General features: G+C 41.8%; 1 protein-coding gene across 1 annotated transcript in view; it reads right to left on the reverse strand.

The window, feature by feature from the left end:
* The window catches only part of ABTB3 (ankyrin repeat and BTB domain containing 3), a 320336-nt gene extending 315160 nt beyond the window's left edge, over positions 1-5176 (reverse strand). Inside the window, exons 1-3 of the mRNA XM_072973060.1 lie at positions 5121-5176; positions 2275-2400; positions 2103-2178 (exon numbers count right to left, since the gene is read on the reverse strand). The gene's annotated coding sequence lies outside the window, so the exon portion shown is untranslated. The remainder of the gene's footprint in view (positions 1-2102; positions 2179-2274; positions 2401-5120) is intronic.
* Between the last annotated feature and the right edge of the window lie 11132 nt (positions 5177-16308).

The following is a 16308-nucleotide window of genomic DNA, read 5'->3' on the forward strand; positions in this document are numbered from 1 at the left end:
GAACCCAAGAAACTGTCAGACTATTGTTACCAGTGTCCCAGAGGTAGCCTCCCAGGCTGGCATCATCTACGAAGCACAAAGAGGCATCACCCAGGAGTGCACCACTTGGCAGATGTAAATGGTCAAGGTGTCCTACCTGTTAGACATGGTCCCGAGGCCAACAGTGGCTGATTCAAATAAGGATCAGCCTCTCTGTCAGGCAGCATTTGAAGGTAGTTCCCCCTCCTGCTTCCTCAAAGGCCCTGCTTCATTGATTCCTTTCTCTTGTCTCTTAACACCCTGCCTTTCCCTGCATCCTCCTTAGAATCCAAGTGTGCTCAAGTCCCCCTGTTCCAAAATCATATCTCCTCCCAGCCATGCTTTCCCCCTCCTTCCTTGCCGGGCACACTTCTTCCCAACTCCACTTAGGCCTTCACCTCTCAGAAGGATCCAGTTCTACTTGTTTCTTGGTCTCACTGTTTATAAAAACCCAAAGGCTTTACATACGTAACATCTCTCACTTCCATTGTCTTGTTTGGATGGCTATGACCTTGGTTTGATACTTTATTTATTTATTTTTTTAATTTAGAAAATTGCAATAATCTCTGGTCTTTCTCTTTACTAATCTACATTCCATATTATTTCTGGATTTTTCTCTCTGAATCACAGTTCTGAGCCTGACTTTCTGTTACTCAAAATCTCTCAATGGGTCCTCGTTGTCCACAGAAATAGTTTAAACCTTCTAGATTGCCTCAAAGACCTTCACGCTTTGGTCTCATTCAGCTTTTCAATGTTATTTCCCACCATGCTCATTGAGGACTCCTATGCTCCCATCAAACTTAATTATTCTTTACTCCTTATACATACTGAGGAACACCTTTAGGCCTTGGCTCACACAGTTCCCCCTTCATAGCTGTCCATCCCTGCAATTTTTACACACCTAAATCAGACCAAATCTTCAAAGCCCAGCATAAATACTTCCTCCTCTATGAAGCCTTATTTTATCATCTCAGGAGGAATAAATCTTCCCTTCTTCCCTCCCTAGAAATGGAAACTTTTGTACCTTTTAGTATAGTTTTTGTACATACTATATCCCTGACACTGGACTAGGACTTCTTGAGAATATGGCACATCTCTGTAGCGCCACAATACTCGGCACCATGCACTGCACATAGCGATTGTCCAATTGGCATTTCTTGAACAAATAAGCAAATACATTTAAAATACCATTGGCCTAAAAATAAGGCATAATCACCAACAATTATACTATATAGTAAAGTCATGTTGATCATAAGAGTTGACTTAGAGGTTGCAAACTCAGGAGACTATCAAGGCCAAGTAAGTAACGTAAATAGTAAAACAGGGTTGGGTAAGTACCATGGCAAATGCTACAGTGTCTGCCACCTCTTAGAGGTGCAGCTTCTACTCAGCACCAGCCAGTTGTCACCAGTTGGAAGTGTGGGGCCAGTATCTCCAGGTTATTTGACTGTTAGAGAGCTACTAGAAACATGAAAGTTTATGTGAAGTCTTCCAGTTTTTAAAAGTTGGCAACTAGCTCAGTTTTTAAAAGCTGGGCTGCCAGTTTGTGCATGCTAGATTGTAGACTACTGTATTCTGTTTAAGTGAGAAATGCTAGTTAATTGACTTACTAGATATCAGACTTATACTCAGTCAAAGACGATTGGCTCCCCAAGAATTAGAGCATCCCACAACGCATTTAAGGCTTGCTCCGAGGTTGATTCGGAAAGCACTTTGTGGCTTTGCCATGTCTAGGCTTCCCATTTCCAGCATCAATCATCTTCAGGGAAAACAGAGAAGAGCTTTCTGGGAAGAAGAGCTTCTAGTTGCCTGTATTCTGGAGACAACGGCATTGCTTTTCTCTGACTACATCTATTTCTGAGGCTGTTCTCATTTCCTCTGTCTCCTACACTGAGCAATCACTCTGCTGGCCTCTGGGCAGGTAGCAGAAAAACGCCAAGGCCAGATCCCCCAGGTTTTCAAACTTTAGATAATCTCAGTGGCTTGGCAGGGCTCAGACTCAGGGAACTGAGGGCCAGACTGGAAACCACCATGCTTCCCCAAAGCCCCAGATCTTCATTTAGCACCATTCTTATAGGACTTACCAATAATCTTGATGGTAACAACGACCATGTATTGGGCACCTAAGTGAGGCATTTCACAAGCTCTCTCATAAAAATCCTGTGAAGTAGATCAATGTATTAATCACGATAAGTTAATGGCAATAACCCCAAAATTCCAGTGGTTGAACACAATGAAAGTTTATGTCTTGCTCACCTCACAATGGTTAGGTGATTTGGGTTAAGATGGGGAGCTCTGCTCTGTGCTGTCATCTGGGAACCCAGGATCCTTTCACCTTGTGGTTGGACCCTCCTCTACAGTATGAGGACTCTCTCTATTCAGCTACAAGATGGGGAAAGAGAACAAGGATTACACATGGGAGAGTTTTACCAAGTAGGCCTAGAAGCACTCACAGCATCTCTACTTACATTCTATGGATCAGAGCTCAATCATATAGCCATACCTAACTGTAAGTATAGTCAGACCGTGTGCCCAGGAAGAACAGAACCAGGTAATGGTAAGCTCTAGCAGCCTCCACCATAGGTCATTCCCATTTCCTAGATGAGAAAAATGAGACTCAGGGAAGTTACATCATTTTTCTAAGGTCACATAACACTAACGTGGCAGAGCTGTGCCTCAAACCTAGGCTGGCCGGGCACTGGAGTCCACTTTTCTTCACTGCTCTACCTAGTTCTTTTTGCATCTCCTATTCCACCTTGTACCGCAGGCATTAATGAATTTGACATACTCACTCCCATGAGACCAAATGCATCTGAAGAATGTTTTATTTGCATACCCCCATGGGACTTTGCCTAAACAGGCTCTTAATTCTTAAATCTTTGGATGCACAACCTACTTTCTCCTAGGATAGAAAAAGGAAAGAAAAGAAGTAGGCTACCAATGACGTGCAACTTACCTATCCATCAAGGTTTACCTGGGGCCTTCTGACACTACTGGGATGCCACTTCACATGGTTGGTGAGCTTGTGTATTGCTTCCTCTGCCCCCAGTAGCTAGAGAGCACATCAAACCCCATACAACCTGAGTGCTCCAGAGCCCCACTGTAGACGTGTGCACATCATTAGTAACTATTCATGTATTTTGGTTGTTTCATTTCTCAGGGTTAAAGTGGCTTACAAGGTCCTCACAAATGCAACAAGGTTAACTATTTGAGGGAATTTGAGAGTATAATAGTTAGCTACAGATAGGAAATCTCAGTATTACTCTTTCCGGAACTACCTTCTCCCTTGAAAAAAAAAAAAAAACTTGGCTAGATGTTCTTGTACATTCTCTTCCAGCACTGTGTATTCTTACATACTTCCTTCATGACACTCATTACAATTATAATTTTTAAAATTGCTTGTGTAATAATAATTGGTTTAATGTCTGCCTTCCCTCTAGACTGTAAACTCTATGAGGGCAGCCATCATGTCTTTTTCGTTCACCACTTGTATCAGTCAGCTAATGTTGCATAATAAATAATGCCCTAACTCAGTAACTTACAAAAGTTATTTATTCTCACTTATACATCCATGGCTTGACTGAGGTTTGACTCTTCTAAGCTGGTCTTCACTGAACTTAACTCCAAACTGACAGTACTTTTTATTCTTTAGAACCACTGGCATGTTTTTCTCATGGCAGTGATGGAAGTGGGAAAGGCAGTGAAAGCAAACCAAGGCTCTTAAGACCTAGTCTTGGAACTGGCTCACAGTCACTTCTGTCCACACCCTACAGGCTAAAGTAAGCCACACGGCCAACCCTGACCTCAGTAATGTAAGAAAATCTACTCTGCCTCTAGTAGGGGCAAATGCAAAGTCACACAGTACAGGGCTCAGGCACAGGGATAGGTGAAGAATTGGTAACAATAATGCCATAGCTGTGTCTGCAGTAGCCAGCACACTGAAGTGCACATCAGAGATGCTAAATAAATATTGTTTGAATAAATATATAGGATATTCTTAGTAAGTTAATCTCTCTGGGTTGAAAAATATAAAACTACTGGTTAATGAGGATTAACTAATGTGGCAGGGTAATAGATTAAGAGATTTATTTGTGTTTGTTCTTCCTATATCTTTCCCTCCCTACAGTTACAGCAGGAAGCCGGTGGACTTCGTTTGCCTGCTTACAGGGCAGAAGAGTGGAAGCAACCTGGAGCAGGGGACTTTTCCCATCTTTTGTTCCAGCTTCAGCCATTTGAAGAGAAAAGGTTTGTCTCCCCAAAAAGAGAAGGGAGTATAGAGAGACTTTGAAGGGAGGATAGAGAGACTTTGACTTGCCCAGCCAGGGCGAAGACCACTGACATGGATTCTTCATGCAGCTCAGTCCCACACACTACTCTGTGGCTGAGTTTAGAAGATGTAAGCGCTTCAGAGAGGAGGGCCATTTGGTGTGCCTGAGGGAGGAGGACCTTGAGCTCATCAGGAAAGAACCTCCAACCCTATGACTGGCCCAGAGGCAGGGGCCCCCTGGCCTTGGACAATAAGGACAGCTGACCACTGCAGCCTTTCAGATCCTGTTAAAGCCCTGGACCATGAAGGCGTTTCAGTAAGGTTTGAGATTAAATTTTCCACATCTCAGGTGGATAAGGATCTAGTATCGTAATTAAGGTGATTTAAAGGAAATAAAGAAAATGCTATTTCCTGTATACCTAAGTTGGAGAACAGTTACTCATATCCATTAAAGTATGAAAATTATAGCTGGGAATTGGCAAACCAAGGCTCTTTGAAGGCTTAATGTAATAATAGTATTTAAATATTTTGATTGTTAGCATTTTCATGTGAAATTTTGATAATCCATACAAAAACCTGTGCAGAGCACTAGGAGAGAGATATCAGTTAAAAAATAAACGACTATCCCCACCCCACCTTCCAGGGTTTGAGGGCTCTTTTGTAAAACCCACACAACCCAGACTGTGAAGCTAAATGAGCAATAGTGTTTAAATTATGCAGGCTCCCAGCTGTGCTGTGATGTTTGCACACTTTCTAGGAAGTGACTAATTATAAATAGTGCTTAAATACAAAAGACATACCGTCATTAAAAGACAAGGAGAAAAATAAATCTTACATGTTTAGACCTTGGTCTCCCAGCACTGGCGGTTTCCATTTGCTTGTACTGGGTTGCTAGCTGAATGACAGGAGAGAAATGAATGTTGGTCTCCTCAGCACATGTGAGAAGATGGATCTAGATGTTCGAGGGTCAAATGAGGATGCCAGACACAGAGCAATTCCTGAGACCAAGAATCTGATGTCAGCTTGTCACCTCACCAGGAAGGCAAGGAGGAGCAGAAACAAGGAGCAAGTCACCAGCAGAGCGGGGATCTCATCCTGGCTCTGTCCCTCAGTATTTGTGAAGGTCATTTAGTTTCCCTGAGTCTCAATTTCCTGATTTGTACAGTGTAACCAACAATGCCTGTCTTAAATGTGTGAGAAGGGATGTGTGTGTGTGTGTGTGTGTGTGTGTGTGTGTGTTTCCCCTGCAACAATTAATAGCCACTATTATTTGAGTGCTTATGAGGTACCAGGCCCTGGGCTGGGATTCTGTGGATTTAAGAGCAAAGAGGAAATGTGGAACTTCCCCTCTTGTGCTCCCCCAGCCTCCCTACTTCTCTTTATCATGGTGATTTCCTCCTTCATCTCCTTCACTAACCTTTCACTATCCAAGAGAGGGTTCATGTCTTGCTTACCCCTCCCCCCAGCACCTACCACTGTGTCTGCACATTATAAACTTGATAAGTATTATTTGGAAGAAGGAAGGGAGACACTTTGTCTCATGTTGATAGAAAAGGATTTAAATATGTGAGTCTTGCCTCATCTGCACCATAAAGTCTTTTAAAACAAGCAATGTGTTTGACATTTCTCTTGGTTTTCACTATGGTGCCCAGTAACTCTGAGCATGTAATTATTCATATGTTTCCATGAATATTTACTGAGCCACTACTTTGACGAAGGCTCTACAGTAGGTGCTCAGGGCCCAGCACTGAACAACTCAGCCATCCATCCTGTGTCCTGGGACATAAGCTGGAAAGGATAGTAAGCTCATTCATGAATCATCAAGCTAATAAATACTCAACTACCAATTGTGAACAGTAATACCACAAACACTAGTAGCTGCCTTTTGAGACCACCACCCACTTCTTTCTTTTGCTAAAAGGAACCTGTCTTTGTTTAGGAGGCCATATCCCCAGTTCCAAATGACTCAACATAATTTAGTTGAATTGGACTAAATTGTCATGATATTTCCATTTCCCTCTGCAGGCCACTGGTTTGGAATGTGACCCAGTTCTGACCACTAGTCTGTAAGGGACAGTCTACAGAGGAGCTTCTGGGAAATATTTTCAATGGAAAATCTCTTTTGCTCCTTTCCCTATCCTTCCTGCTTGGGATGTGGTCATGTGAGAATGTGATATTGCGGCTGTGGCAGATACCACGTGACACTAAGGGGACACATTGTTGACATACTGATCATGGTGGAGCAAGCAGACTGAACATATCTGGGCTCCTGATAGCATTTGCTGGAGTCTCTAAAGAAGCCTGATGAACAGCTCCCTTTTCCCCACTCTGAGTTCTGAACAAATCAGGAAATAGGATAATGAAGACAGAGATGAAGGGGAAAATATCACCTGGGTTGCTGATAAATGCTAAGTATGAGGATGCAACTTAGTAGAAGAACCAGATGGGCCTGACTCCACAAGTTAGGCAGACTTATCACCCAGTGACAGGTCACAGCCAGAACAGCAGAGACCAAGAGCTGCGTGTGGCAAGTTCAGTCCCAAGAGGAGATCGACCAAATTTACCAAAGAGATAAACCACTCTTCCCTGCCAGGGACAGAGAGAATAAAGGGGAAGAAAGAGTACAGGAGTTACAGTGACTGAGCTTCCTTCGCATGGATGGAAACTTCAGAAAGGGGCATGGGGCCCCCCCCATCCCAACCATGTAGCCGCGCCGCCACCATACCAACTCTAGCATTGCCTGTAAACCTCATATCACCCGAGACTCACAAACCTCTATTATTTAAGTTACTTTTACTCAGGTGTTCTGTTCACTGCATCATAACTATTCTAAGAACACCCTGATTGTTCTGTTCAAAGTATCCTAACTGGTCTAAGTTACTATGAAGGAAAAGCGAAGGATAGTGAAAGGGATTGTACTTTCACTACCAGTGGGGATTGAAAGGGGAAATTCATTTTTATTTGGACAGAGGTGAAGGCAGTCAAGGAAAAGCATCACTAAAGTCATGCCGTTTAAGCTGGTTCTGAAGGATGAGTGGGAGAAGTCTTCACAGGCTAAGGGACCCGCAAGTGAGAAGACTCTGAGGCATCAAAAGAAGGTCCATGTGGCGGAAGTGGACTCAGAGGAAGCTTCTTGAGATATGACATCAGAGTGGGAGGCAGGTGCAGGACCATGGCTTTATAGACAGGGTGTGGCAGGTTGGGTTCCCAGAAAGCAGGAGCCTGCACAGGTACAAACACGGAGGCTATTTCCACTGTCCTTTAACCTACTCGAAAACTGATCATTGACCGGTACTTGATGAGTTTTGTGAATCAAAGCAATTCACATCCATCAGGTCTTCCCACCCTTTTACTAAACAGGTTTATTGTCTTCCCTTCTGGCATTTCCCTTGGGGTTTTATCAAGGCTGACACACTATTGCCTTCCTTCAGAATTCTCTACCCAGCTTTGGACTCTGAATCAGGCTCCAGCACACATTCTCTGTCTGTATTAATATGCATTGTGTCAACTTCTGCTCCTACAAAGAATTAGCCTCGCACTGGGTTTTTCTTTTCTGAACCAGTACCTCTGTGACAGGAAGGAGCTCTCAGGATTGGAAGGGATGCCTGAGAACAGAGATACTTAGAGGCTGGGTTCTGTTGGCATCTAGTGGGTGTTCTGGGGTCTCCATAGTTCCCCTCTTTCAACTGATAACTGTTCCCTCCCCCTTTTGAGGGACCCCTCCTTGTTGGAGACTAGTCATAGTCCCACACTCTGGCCTCTGGAGTTGCCACGGTCACACAAGATGGAACCAATAAGAAGACCAGTTTCCTCTGTTTACAGTGATTGGTTCAATGATGAGCACATGACTTCAGCTGAACTAATCACTGTACAGCTTCATTCATTCTGGTCATAGATTTGGATGAACCTGGAGCTGCTGGTGGCCTGCTACCCCACCAGGGGAGAACATAGTCCACACAAAGAGAGATAGCAGAACAAGAAGCAGAGAGACATAATAGCATTTGAGACCCCTTGGGGCAGATGTTCTGGAGACCAGATCATCTGTATCCTTGATTATGCAGGGCCAAAAATTCCATATCCCTCCCCTACTCCATGCTTTAAAGTTTTTTCTTAAACTAGTTTGAACTGAGTTTCTGTTACTTGCAGGGAAAGATTCCTGACCGACGCAGATTAATTAAGCCATGACTCCCATATCTGTAGCAATAACAGATATTAAAACAGAAATATATATACAAATATACAAATTTATATTTATACATTAATGATCACATGAATAAATGAATAAACACTCAGAACAATGCCAAGCTCTTGGTAGGCACTCAATAAACATTGGCTGCTGTTATTTCTGTTATTACTGAACAACTTCTGCCAGGTAGGCACTGTTTGAGACATCATCACACCAGAGCTATCTCACCAACATAGAACTAACAAAAGAAAAGATTGTTGTACCTCTTTGCACATCACCCTTCACTCTTGATTCCATTGCTTCCGTTAGACTGGGACTGGTAAGGCCTCTTCCCTGGGCCTTGCTCTTTGGAAGGTTCTGCATAACACAAACATAAAAACGTGTATTTATTAAAGGGCACACATTCACCTCTGTCCCTCAGGACGAAGTCAGCAATAGAACTGGATTTTGAGCGCAGGTCATCTGACTCTGCAGCCAACAGCAATCATAACCATCACTCTGTTCTACTAACCCCATAAGTTAGGTATGTCACCCCATTTCATGCTCACAATAGTCGTAATAAATAGGAAATATTTTTATCTTCAACCTACAGATAAGGAATCTGAGACTGAAAGACATTAAGTCATTTGCATGAAGCACAATAGAAAGTAAGTGTTGGTATTAGAATTCAAACCTGGATTATTTGATTCCAAATCTACTGTAGTCAAGGTATGTCAGCAGTTAAGACAGGGGCTTGTCAGGGTCTCTTGATATATCCTTGAGCATTTGATGCTAGATAGAGATGTATGGTCTGGATGGTATTTGGATTAGGTAGATGCATAACTGATGAAATGACTATGCCCACAGGATATTGATTAATGGACTTCAGTCCCTCCTATGAGGAAGGTTTCAACTGCAATATCATCGAACTCTGGCTACAGCACTGTCTGAGCACAGAGGCCTGTGCCATCCAGATCTCATCTGGTCTCCAAGTGGATCTCTACGGAATTATATTCACACAATCAGGGCTGAGCTCAGAAGATGGACTCCTGTGCTGTATTTCTCAGCATCTGATTAATGTCAAAGACGAGTCTGGTCTGCCAGAGGAGATGAGAAGGATGCCAGAATCAGCCCACCATGCGTCAAGCTCTGCAACTCAGACCAAAGTGAGAGCTACAAAGAGACCACAACATTCGCAGTCAGGAGGAACTTTCTTAGAGCCAGAACAATTTGTTGATGGAATGGTCTGTTGTGGATCAACATAAACCCAGTGTCAGCAGATTGGCAGGGAGGTTGCCTTTCCCACAACATCCCTAAATAATGTCTGAATATCCCAGAAGGAAAAAAAAAATAGTAAGAATTGAAAATTCCATAGACCTGTCAAAAGTACATGAAAGCAGAAATAGAAACTATAAAGCAGTGTCCTATTGGTTCCACAGTGATAGAAAATTACAAACATTTTAGCAAAGTAGAAAATAAAAACAAAAACTATGAGCATCATCTTCCAGAGAGCCCTGTCCTGTCTAAATAGGCACCAGTCATTAGACATCTCTGTTATGTCTGTTTTGTGGGAGGCAGTGAGTTTCCTGTCAGTGACACATCCAAGCAGAGGGTAAATGGCCATTTTTCAGGGATAATATGCTATAGATACTTTCAAGCATTGATGGAGAACCAGATTCAATGAGTTTTAGGGTTTCTTTCAATCTTGAAATGCTGGGGTGGAGGTTTCCATGTCCTTTTACCCATTCCGTTAGAGAATCTTCCCAAACGAATTCTGATTCTGTCCATTTCCAGTTGGTGGAGCCCAAGCAGCACTCTGCACGGCAGCACACAGTAGGTGTTCAGTAAATGGTTGGTACATGTTAGGTGGGAACCTCCTTTCCCTTTGCTTTATGTCTCTAAATGGAGGGACCACCATTAGAGTAACACTTGCTCCCTTTTCCCCCAGGGGAGCAGTGGCTTATCTGAATGGTGAATTTAGACAAGGAGGTGAGCATGCTCAGTTTTATCTCTTTCTTTGGGGGCCGGATGCGCATCAGCTCTAAGCAGGAGAGGCCTGCTTAGTCCCTGCAGGAGAGGCCTGCATCTGGGAATTAAGCTCAGTACTGGGAAGTGTTAGCAAGCAATTCGCCAGATCTAAGCCATGCTTATTGTTTTATCAATTTATCTGCAATAAAACTGACATTTTAATTTCCATCTGGATGACTCCTTGGGGCTTTTCTCAATTAATTAGGAACCTGGGCAGGAAACAGGGGTGTCATTTATTAGTGTTCTAAATCCCAACAGTAGAATTATCTTACTTGCAGACGGGCCCTCTGATTTGGTTTACCCGCCTCACTAGCCTCATCTCACACTGTCCACTGCCCTCCTTTGATCCTCCAAGAACATCAGGGTGCTTGTAATTTCTTTCACACCCCTTGCTATTTCATGATTTTATGTCTTTGCTTATGTGATCCCTTCTGCCTGTATATCTAATCTCCCTTACCCTACTGCCTGATCTACTCACACTTACCTACTTATCTGTCCTTAGTGCCTCATCTCAGGGACACCTCATCCAGGAAATCTTCCCTGACTGTCGCCTTCCCACCACTCCAGGTTCAGTTTTGGACTCCTATATGAATAAAACTCTGATATGGATACACATGCCCCATTGTTTAAAAATATCTACCTCTCACCACCAGATCGTGAGCCTATTGAGGTGGGGACTAAGTGCTCTTCATCTCTGAATCCCTCAGAATTCAGAACTTTCCACAGAGGACACGCCCAGTACATTTGCATTAAATCCATGCACAAATTAACCAACGGGAAATACCCATTCCTGAGGCTAGACTGAACAGGAAGGTGTATTTACACCAGCCAGAGATCAGAGGCAGAGTCAAAGTTATAGCCAAGGAGACAGGACCAAGCATTTAGTCCACAGGGCAAGGCAAGGCAAAAAAATAACAGAGAGCAGAGGTAAAAATGGACAAGAGGAAGAAGAGGCCAAAAAGGAATACAGTGCAAGGAACAGTTCAGGCAGGTAACACAGAACTGTGAGGGCAAGTGAATCTGGTGCTAACCTCTTTCGTGGTGCCAGGTGCATGGTTAGGGAGTGGGTGAGAATACCTAAGGCCACAGGTGACAGCAAGGGAAAATCCTAGGAGTGAGCAGAAGATGTGGAGCCTGGTACCAGCTCTGCTGCTGAACACTGGATGAGCTGGGATAAGTCACTTCCTTTCCCTGGGAGAGAATTTCCTCATCTATAAACCTAACCAGCACATCCCAGAACACCTCTAAGTTCCCTTCCAGGTCCAAATGTATTGTGATTCCTCAGATACTATTCCATAGTTTGATTGCAGAGGATTCTTCTATTACATAGATAATATAATATTTAGTCTCCAGTTCAATCTCTATATTCAGTCAACCAAAAGTGCTTCCTCTATTTTGATGTCAGTTCTTCTAAAATCAAGATTAGACTAAATTATTTTTGAGATCCCTTCCAGCTATAAAATTTTTACTGTGCTGTAATTTTCTCCATTCATTGAACATTTATTCCTTTCTCCTCTCTGTGCTTGGCATCATGGCACTCTCTGTTCTGAATGAATTTATAATCTTGTTGAAACCAAGAAACACCTTAAAAGTGATTGAGAGAAAAATCTAAGCCATTGTATAATTTAGCACTGAACTGTATGCTATACACTAAAAGGAACTGTCAGATATGAGGGGGATCAAGAGGAGCTGACAATATCAGGGAAGATTTTCTAGAGGACACAGAAGGTAAAAAGAATACAGAGATGGAGGGATGAATGGAGGGATGGACGGGTGGATGAAAGGATGGATGGAGGGATGGAGGGATGGAGGGATGGAGTAGGATATAGCCCAGGCAAAAGTAAACACTTATAAAGATCATCATGAATTTCTGTGGGGGCACATCATGGAAACTTGTTCTGCTAGAGTTAGGAGAGGGGGAAGAGATGGAGGCTAATATCTGTTGTTCTAGATGCTTGCAGCTGAAATGTTTCAGTGTCTGCACTCCTGCAGTCCCTCCCCCTAGGAGTCATCCCCATGCAGAGCTGGAGAGGTGGGCTTGCAAGGGCCATGTTTATACTACATGACAGTTTCACATCCTGGTCACCGATCATTGGACCAGGGGTGGACACAGGACCTAAACTTAGTTCTTCTCCCAGAAATATAGCTTTGGACACCATAAAACTGAATAGGACTTTATGTGGAAAGTTGGTGTAGAAGGGTCTAGCGAAGGGAGAAATAGTGAGAGGTGGGAGCTGAGGAAAGCTGAGGACACCAGTTGTGGAGAGCAAAGAGGGGAGAATTTGCAAAGAGGAAAAGATGGAAACCCCACATGGCAGACTCTAGGGCTCCTGGGAGATGGAGCATGTACCTGGATTCCAACAATCCAGTTCTTGGTTCCTCCCAGGGACTATTTTATATCCTGTTTCTTGATTTCATTTGAACTAGTTTAAGTGGTTTCCTGTTCCTTACAATAAAAAGAACCTCGGCCAAGACTGTCTGTTCACAAACATTTTTCCAGGTTAATCCTCACAACAATTCAATGAGATAGGTATTATTTCCAAGTTATTAATGTGGATACCAAGGCTTAGAGGGACAACATGACCTGCTTAAGCACTTAGCCAGTAAGTCATTGATTAAGGATTCAAACCCAAGCCTGTCTGGCTCCAAAGAACCATTTCACCACACACCCCCAGAGGGGACCTTGTCAGTGTTGAAATCAACAATGAATTGCAATAACACTTTCTCTGTAACCTACACAAGACAGCTCCTCTCTGGGGATCATGCTTTATTTATACATGGGCCAATTCAATAACTTATAGTAATTCTGAGGTTCTCCTGTGGAGATTCAGGCCTAGAAAGCTTATTTAAACTATACTAATTCAGAATTTATGAAAAGTCAGTCATTGTCATTTGTGACTCTTACTGAGTCAAATTGAAAGCAATCTTGCCCTTAGAGAATTATCCAGAGTTTAGCGAAAAAAAAGAGAAGGTGGTCAAAATTAGTGGAAATTTTCCAAATGAAGATTATAAGAATTTATTTAATTTGGGGGTTAGCTAAGTAATTCATTCATCCTAAGCAATACTTACTGAGTGGTGGCCATGCTTAATTCGTATACTTTAATAACCCATTACAAATACACCTTCTTCATACAATCTACATTCTAGTCAGTCTCAACTCTTACAGTCCTTCCAAATACCATATTACTCACGCTCTATGCCATAATATGTGTTAAAATTCATTTTCCTTTGCCTGTCCATCTGGAAAACTTGCATTCTTCCTTCAGAATCCAGTTAAATAGGCACCTCCTCCATAAAGCTGCCCTTGGCCTTTAACTCTCTGCCCCATATGCCAGTAGTTCTTTCCTCTATGGCCCAGTAAGCAATGATGTTAACTCTCATCACTCCTTGCTGTTGAGGTGAGATGTTCTTCCTCCTGTGCCAAGCCACTCTTTTCTAATTCTCACCTTTCCCCCATCTCCTACCTAATGGGACAGTAATTGCTAATTTGATGCACCTGAGATATTGATTAGACCAATTTCATTAGAGAGTGAGGTTGCTATGGTCAAGACCACTCTATCCTTCCTGGAGAGGGTCTGGGCTTTCCTACAACAGAGGGTCTGGGAGGTAACTCAGTCAACGTCCCAAATTTATCTCTTCCCATCCCCTTTCCCGATAACCATAAAATTATTTACTATGTCTGAGAGTCTGTTTCTGTTTTGTAGATAAGTCATTAGTGTTCTCTTTTTTCTTTTAGATTCCACATATGAGTGCTATCGTATGGTAATTTTTTAATTTGACAATTTGTTTTTACTGTTTCACCAGTTTTACGTTCCCTTTTTGATTTTTTCCTTCTTTTGGATAAATTATGTATTTTCAATTATTCCATCTATGTATTAGCATAGTTTTACATATTGATACTATTCTTACAGTGATTGTCCTGAAGACAATTATACAGATAGACTTACCAAAGTCCAGTATAAATTAGGAATTTTACTCCTTCCTGGAAAATTCAAGGAACTTGGACACTTTAATTCCATTTACCACTCTCCCATCTTTTGTGCCATTATTGTCAGATACTTTAATTCTATAATTATTTTTAAATACACAAGATATTATTTTAAATGTTCAATATTAATTTAGCTATATACACGTTTTGCTTTCCGTTAGCCTTCTTTCCTATTTTTCCATGTTTCCATGTGATATCATTAACCTTCTACCTAGAGAACTCCCTTTAGTATTTCTTTAGTGAGGGTCTACTGTAGATAAATTCCCTCATTTTTGTTTGTTTGTAAATGCCTTAATTTCACTTTTGTTTTAAATGTTATTATTAGTGGGTTCAGAAGTCTAGGTGGCAACTATTATCTTTTATCCCCTTGAAGATGTCATTCACTTGTTTTCTTCCACTGTGGAGCTTCCATTGTTTTTGTGAGAAGTTATCTATCAGGTTATCATTGCTTCTTTAAAGGTAGTATGCCTTTTTCCTCAAGTTGCTTTGAAGATGATCTGTTTATTCTTGATTTTGAGAAGTTTTACTGTGCTGTGCTTATGTGTGGTTTCTTCTGTACTTATCCTCCTTGGAGTTCATAGAAATTCTTAAATCTGTGGTACAATGTCTTTGATCAGTTTTGGAAAATTCTCATCCATTATCCCATTCTCATAATCATTCTCTCCCATTCTATCCCTTTTGTTCTGCGACTCCAACTACTTATTTGTTCAACTTTTCACTCTGTCCCATGTTTCTTAGGTTCTTTTCTATATTTTTCATTCTTTTATCTCTCCATGCTTCAGTCCAGATGTTTTCTTCTGTCAAATTCTTCAATTCACTAATCTTTCTTAAGCTCTTTCTAACCTGCTAGTAACTCCATGTGTTGAGGTTTTTTATTTTAATAGTTTCTTATTCTATGCTGAAGATTACTTCATCATCTAATTTCTTGAATACATTAATCACAGCTATTTTAATCAACTGTCCAGTATTTTTATTTCCTGTTGGTTTCTTTTTATTATCTGAGTTTCTCTTCCTCATGGCTTTTAGAATTTTGTCTTGCTTCCAGGTGAGTCTGGTAATTTTGTATTGAATATGAAATATACTACATAAGGCTGTGAATGGTGTTATTTTCCTTCAGAGAGGATTATTCTTGCTTCTGGCAAGTAGCTAGGTAAAGGCAGATTGGCACTCATTAATTAAATCAGTGATTGAACAGATTCAGAACCAGGCTTCAGTCTTTGTGAGAGCTGATGTATTTATAGTTCATCCATATTTCTGGATTATTACCCTTGGGAGTTCTATCTGAAAGAGTAGGGTAAACGCCATGGTGCCTCTCCTTGGGTAGTCCCTAAGCTCCATTTTTATCTTCTCCACCCCCATAAAACTGCCAGAAGTGATGCCCAGCTTTTCACCTGTCAGTCTTTCTGTGCAGCTTCTCAGTATTTTAGGTAATGCTTGTCAACCTGCAGATGCCCTGGAGGAAAGGCAGCACAGAATGTCAGGCTCATTGTTCTTTGTTTCCCTTCTTTCTGAGATCTTAGGCTCTTAAAGTCCTTTCAGCACTGGTAGTTTTCCAGTATCTCTGTAATGATTTTTCAGTTTCATTCAGCTTTTCTAGTTGTCCTTGGTGGGAGAGTTGGTCTGAAACAATATAGCTATTATGGAAATCCTCAATACCTAACATTTATTAAGACCTTGATATGTGCCAGGCACTACTCCACATGCTTCATGGGTATCTACTCATTTAAATCTCACCACAATTGTAAAATATAAGTACTCTTATTTCCCTCACTTTACAGAGAAGAGAACTGATGCATAGAGGGATAAGTGAAAAAAAAAAAAAAGCCAAAGCGTGTAACAGAT

This window comes from Vicugna pacos, chromosome 12, assembly GCF_048564905.1.
Source record: "Vicugna pacos chromosome 12, VicPac4, whole genome shotgun sequence".
Taxonomy (NCBI): domain Eukaryota; kingdom Metazoa; phylum Chordata; class Mammalia; order Artiodactyla; family Camelidae; genus Vicugna; species Vicugna pacos.